The sequence below is a fragment of the Carettochelys insculpta genome, unplaced genomic scaffold (assembly GCF_033958435.1).
Source record: "Carettochelys insculpta isolate YL-2023 unplaced genomic scaffold, ASM3395843v1 scaffold_0035, whole genome shotgun sequence".
Lineage (NCBI taxonomy): Eukaryota > Metazoa > Chordata > Testudines > Carettochelyidae > Carettochelys > Carettochelys insculpta.
In genome coordinates, this window is record NW_027439072.1 from 70,893 (window position 1) to 77,710 (window position 6,818).

General features: G+C 48.9%; 1 non-coding gene across 1 annotated transcript; it reads right to left on the bottom strand.

Annotated features, from left to right (window-relative positions):
- Positions 1 to 6,522: 6,522 nt before the first annotated feature.
- Positions 6,523 to 6,604, bottom strand: TRNAL-UAG (transfer RNA leucine (anticodon UAG)). The gene has a single exon. It is a non-coding gene; the product is annotated as a tRNA-Leu (tRNA).
- Between the last annotated feature and the right edge of the window lie 214 nt (positions 6,605 to 6,818).

The following is a 6,818-nucleotide window of genomic DNA, read 5'->3' on the forward strand; positions in this document are numbered from 1 at the left end:
TTCTGTGTTTCCAGTTTCCATAGGCTGCTTTCCAGGTTGGGTCTATCACAGAGGCGGCATATTGCCTTCTGCCCTGGAAATGATCCCGTGTGCTGATTCTCAGCCAGTCATTCCCAGGCTGCTCTGTGGAGCACTGGTGCTCCATGCAATGGGAATGGTTGTTCTGGGAAAGAATTTCCATGCTCGTGATGAACTCTTTCATATTCAAATTCGACACATTAACATGTGGTTTCACTCAGGATGCAAATTTTCTGAGATACTGTAGGGGCTCTTTTGCATACTTGGCTTCATCTAATTCTTGACTCCCCCCCCCTCCGTTCCGCCCCTCTTCTCTCTGATTTACCGACGTTGATAATGATTTTTTTCTGATTTTTCAACCTTGATGACTATTTTTGGTTCTCTGTGCCTTAAATATTGAGTGTGTTCTGCTATGGCTCTGGTCTGAAGAAGTGAGTCTGTCCCACGAAAGCTCACCTAATAAATTATTTTGTTAGTCTTTAAAGTGCTACTTTACTGCTTTTTTTGTTCCAGAGAGAGAAAGTTTAATTAAACTCCATTTGTAAAACCACTCTGGACGTGGGGAGGAAAAGGAGCTGGGGAAGCCGGGTTTGTCCTGCAGGGGTCTGAAGATCAATGACTCAAAAGAGAGTGTTTGTCACTTGCATGCAGAGGAACGGCAAAGCCCAGGGCAGGAACAGGAGAGTGCTTGTGCTGCCAGCAGGAGAGAGCTCACTCCATCCGTCTCCTCAGGCTGAAGGCAGGTGGTAACAGGAGCCTTTTGGGTACCCACAGCTTTGAGTCTCTTCCTTTCCCACAGTGGCCTATTTTCAGGATCTGCTTCTTCTCAAGCAACCCCTTTCTCCTTCTCCACAGACCAACTTCTGTCTGATACATGCAGGATGTGGGGCCACTTTAGCCTCTCTTTTGCAGGGGCTATGGGAGTGTGCCACTTCAGAAGATGCTGTGATGTGTGGGGTATGTGTGTGTGTTTATGTGAGTGGCTCACAGAGGGTGTGGGGCTCCTGCTGGAGGTAAGTTGGCAACCAGGTAACACCTTTGTACTGCAGACAAAGGGGGAGGTCGGGCCCAAGGAGTTTAAATTGAAACTGGGAGGTGGGAAGCAGTTCGTCTGGGCTGGGAGGGAGAGAGACAAAGGAGGGGGGAAGGACCCAGCTCTGGGGGCCCTCAGGGCCTCCTCTCACCAGCATGGATTGGACTGGCTGCCTCTGCCTGCTGTACTGACTCTTCTGTAAGATGCTGTGTCCTGTCAGCTAATAAACCTGCTGTTCTCCTGCTGAGTAAGAGTCACTCCTGCCTGTAGATGGGGTGCAGAGTTTGGGGAAGCCTGAACCCCATGACAGATACAAATGAGGCAGTGATATGAATATGCAGCAACTCATTCACATGAAGCCAACCTCAGGCACTTCAAGAGCACCAGTGATGCACAATTGCTGAAGTGACCCTGTCTGATTTTAAAAGCCCACATTTTCATTTATCTTGAGATTGACAGTCAGGAAAAAGGGCTTTACCCCAGCTAGGATTTGCGCCCAGAATCCTTGGCTTCAGAGGCCCACGCCTTATCCATTAGGCCACTCAGGTAGGTAGAAGCAATAAGGGATAAATTTCTCTCTCAAAAACGTACGCTTCTTACCTTGGAAGACAAAACATTTGCTCTTTCTTTGTGTTTGTTCTTTCTTTGTTCAGAATCTGAGAAATGCCCAGAGATTAACTCTGCAGTAGCAACAAAGCAGTGACCCACACCCAGCTAGATGTTAAGTTACCATCCCTGGCCATTCACCAGGAAGGGACATGTAGGGAACAGGTTCACAATGGCCATGAAAGGCAGCTGCTCAATGGGCTGGACACCATGAGCTGCTTGGCTCTGAGACACACCGAGGATCTTTCTGGCACCCAGAGGAGCGTGTAAAGTAAGGGACATTGACATGATCATTTCTCCTCTCCTCCTGTACCTACACTGAAGGCAGCAACAATATTGGAAAGACAAAGAAGCCTTTGACGTGGCCTAATCGGAAAAGCATCCCAGGAAGCACAAACTGCTAGAAGTTATGAGGAAGGGAAACCTTCCAATCTGGCTCAGCGTGAGCACATTTAGGAATTAGACTGGAATTTCTCTTTTCGTTCTCTTGTCACAGTTCTGGAGTCCTGCACCAATACCACCTCGAAACACATGCAACTGATCTTTTTGTGGGGAATAAATCTCAGCTACTGGAGTTTTGATTGACATTTGGGGAGTCTGTGCAAGGAAACGTGCAGGGAACTGGGCTTGTTGACCTCGTGAGGTCCCTTCCACTTCCAGTACTCTATGAAAAAGACTGGAGGATAGTCACCCCTTTGATTTACTGAGGGACTCATGAAGGAGCTCGGTCTGATAAGAGGGTCTACAGCTGTGTAGTGTAAGCCTTTTGTCAGAATGAGTTGGGAGCAACCAGGGTCTGTTTCAACATCGAGAGGTCCCTTTTCATCCATTTCACATATAACCGGCTGCAGCCCCCACCCAGAAACCTGGGAAATTTGCACAGCCCTGGGTGCCTCGCGGGGGCAATGCTTCCCCACTCACAAGCACAGAGTCTGAGTGTAGAAAATGTACTTTTAATGAAAGAGGCAGAAAAGTCATATGACATAAGCTGGGGAAAATACCACACCCAAGCTGTGTCTACACGTGCATGCTACTTCGAAGTAGCGGCACTAACTGCGAAATAGCGCCCGTCGTGGCTACACGCGTTGGGCGCTATTTCGAAGTTAACTTCGACGTTAGGCGGCGAGACGTCAAAGTCGCTAACCTCATGAGGGGATCGGAATAGTGCCCTACTTCGACGTTCAACGTCGAAGTAGGGACCGTGTAGACGATCCGCCTCCCGCAACGTCGAAATTGTGGGGTCCTCCATGGCAGCCATCAGCTGGGGGGTTGAGAGACGCTGTCTCTCCAGCCCGTGAGGGGCTCTATAGTCACCGTGTGCAGCAGCCCTTAGCCCAGGGCTTCTGGCTGCTGCTGCTGCAGCAGGGGATTCATGCTGCATGCACAGGGTCTGCAACTCGTTGTTGGCTCTGTGGATCTTGTGGTGTTTAGTGCAAGTGTGTCTGGGAGGGGCCCTTTAAGGGAGTAGCTGGCTGTTGAGTCTGCCATGTGACCCTGTCTGCAGCTGTGCCTGGCACCCTTATTTCGATGTGTGCTACTGTGGCGTGTAGACGTTCCCTCGCTGCGCCTATTTCGATGTGGTGCCGTGCAACGTCGATGTTGAACATCGACGTTGCCAGCCCTGGAGGACGTGTAGACGTTATTCATCGAAATAGCCTATTTCGATATCGCCACATCGAAATAGGCTACTTCGATGTAGGCTTCACGTGTAGACGTAGCCCCAGAGTTCACAACCAAGCCTCAAGTAAGTATCCCTGCTCAAGTAGATGGAGCTGTGCCTTTTGCCTCTCAGGCTCAGCAGTCCTATACTGGAAAGAGCCAATCCACACACCCAAACTTTCTCCCTACCCACTTCAAATGCCCCACTTCCAAGTCTTCCCAGTCCCTGCACTCCCTGACACATCACTTTCGACTTGTCTACACTCGCCCCTTCATAAAACTAAACAGGAAGAAGGGACATTTGAATAATAGGTGGTCCTTTCGACAGGCCCCGCCCCCCTACACAGATGGTACAAGATTCAAAAGTGGCACTTTTCAATCTCCTTGTGCTCCATTATGCTTATGAGGCACTGCATGTTGATGGCAGCACCTCATTATCATCTTCCGACCTCACTCATTACCATGCCCCTTCCGAAAGGAACAGGCTAGTGTAGACATGGCCCTTGCTGCATTCCCTCTCTGAACTGGAGGTAATGCAACCTTTGTGCTGCACTGGCGTTCCGCTTCCCCTGCCAGCTGCCCACCCGCTGCTCACACCTGCTGGCTGCTTCTCACACCAGATGTCCCTCTCCTGTCTTGTGGGTTTTGCAATAGACAGAACCCTGTGTTTGAAGCACTCCAGGGCTTCAGCTACCAGCTCATAGGGGATTTCAGTTCATACTGGTATTCAGCTCTGCATCGAGGTACAGCATCTCCGTATTCACCAGGATGAATTCTAGCAGAATAGTTATTGACCCATTTTTAGGTCCACCTTCTAACAGCGGGGGGAAGAAATAGTCAAACCAGTTTTACCGCTGTATAGCCCAAAGGCTTTCAGCAAGCTGAATCAACCACTAGTCCTACCCTTTTTCACTTCATAATGTTTCCATGAAGGGATCCCTCTGTAATCCATATCTGACACAGCAGTCATGAGTGCCCTGTAGCCCACAACAACTTCAAGCACTGGTGAGACTCCACAATTCTTACACTGGGGAAAGTCATAAAATGTGACTTTCCAACAACAAGCTATTTACAAGAGATGAAAACGCTTTGCTTCACTTGCTCCCATCAGGCTTTGTTTTCAAGGCATTACATGGGCGCACCTTTACATTTGAGGACACATTCCCCAAATCCTTCAGCAGTACAAAGCTCCTGTTGGCACATTCTTTACAGGAAGAAGAAAATTTCTGAGAAGCAGGAGATTAGCTGGTGTCTCCCTGCAGAGAGTTCATGAGCAGGGCGGGGGACCGTACATGCACTTCACCTCGGTGTGCCTCTTCACACTGACAGCCATGTGACAAAAAAGCAAAAAGGGGCTACTTGCTAGTGAAGAGGAGACAGTAAGGTGTGTTCTGGGGCACTCAGAAATCCCAATGTCAGACTGTCAGGGTTTAAAGGAGTAACAACCCTCCAGACCACCGTCTGGCAAGCAAGTGATGAAGCCTAGGTCTCTGATGATGCAGCTCCCTGCAGCCCTAATGACAGTCCCAGAGCAGCTGATTGGCTGGCTGGCCCCACTTTAGCCAGCACAGGGATGAAAAGCTGTGTAAACAACCAGTGAGAACTCACAAATGTTACAGCTTCTTACCAAGGCCATTGATGACCTCTGTCCCTACACAACTTGCAGGGGAAAGAAGAACCAGGCAGCAGTTCTCTGTCTGTGCTGGAGTTCACAGAAGCAACGAATGCTGGTTTCCCTCCCCTGGGACTCAGCAGGTACAGTTACAGTCCCCTCTATCTGGCACCCAATTCTCAGTCTGATAATCTCTTGGTTGATCTGGAGCTGCTGGACTTTTTGAGGGTATTTCATGTCCTCCAGAAGTTACTTTCTTTCCCATTCCCAGAGTCTGGGCCGGGCTGAATGGGTGGTGAACCAGCCAGAGGGGAATTTTAACCCAAACTTGGCTCTTCTGAGCATCTCGAGCACAATGGTTCTCAACTTGTTCACTACTGTAGGCTGCATATGAAACCACAGTGCATAATGTGGGCTGTGTCCAATACTACCTGTGTGTTTGTGAGGATGTCACAAGTGGGTGCTGAATGAGCTGCAAACAGGTCACGGATTGTGAACCACTGCTGTGGTGTGGAGCTACTGGAGCTGATGTGGAGGCAGACAGAGGAGGCAAGTGTCCTTTTGCACACAAACAGGGCAGAGCAGGAACAAGGGAACTCAGCTTTTCAATCTTCTAAGCTGAGTGTGACGCTCCTCAGGGACACCCAGGATTGTGAGGGACCTGCTCCCACCAGCCTGTGGTACCGTACAAGCAAGGCGCTAACAAACTTCCACACACTTTATTTCCAAAAGTGAGACCTCTTGACAAAGCTGCTGCACCATTTTGTAGCTCTCTGTAAGGCCCCTGCGAATCTTCTAACTTCTTCTTCATGTTTTCTGTGTTTCCAGACTGCCAGCAGCCTGGATTCACAGTTCTAGTAGTTACAAGCAGTCTTACACCTAAAGCACCACATTCCCTCCCCTCTTGAGAAGCCCTCTTCATTTTAAAATAAAACTGATTCTAACTACAGCAACAAATATGGAATAAGCCACTGTACTGTTGGCAGAAATCCTACATCAAAAGCACTGTAAATACGACATAACATGGTCTCTAGTCTCGACAGGCGGTCGCTTGGATCTGGCAGACCTTCTCTCAAATCCGGTTCCTGATGCAATATCTTGTTGTGTTGGCAACTACGGTGAAGTCATCCAATGGGGTTGGGTGTTGGCATCATCTCCTTTTGGTGCACAGGCAGGTTTCCAAAGGACCCCGCAGACTTTGAAATCCCCCTATTCCTATCAGCAGAGCAGCTGGCCATTAGCATGGCTATTTTGAGGTTTTGGCCAAATGTGGACACAGCCCATTTGTCCTTATTGATCCTCATGACATTTCTTTTGACCCCACCCTGTAATTTATCCAAGTCACTCAGGAGCCTATCCCTACCCTCCAGCAGATCTACCTATTCCACTAGTTTATGGTCATCTGCAAATTTGCTAAGGGTGTAGTCCTGCCCCTCATCCAGCTTTTCAATAAAGATGTTGAACCTTGCAAGACAGAGAACTGATCATGAGGACATTATACTTGAAACCCATCTCCAAACAGAGATGTCAGTTCCAACAGTTGGGGTGTGGCCATCAATGCAGCTTTCTATCCATCTTCCAGTTCATAAAAAGATGGCAGTGGTGGGATTTGAACCCACGCCTCCAATGAGACTGGAGCCTAAATCCAGCGCCTTAGACCACTCGGCCACACTACCTACAAAAGGCACCTCCCACGAGCATCAACCTCTCTTGACATTTCCTCAGTTTCAGAACAGTTTACACCAAGAGGACATAGGAAGTTTTAAAACGCCTCCTATGTCATACCTAGTGAAAATGTCAGCATGTTTTCAATAAAAGGGGGCTGTGACACAGTATTCCAAAAAGATGGCTTTTAGCACATCCTAACCTTCCCCTGCCGTCTCTCTCGGC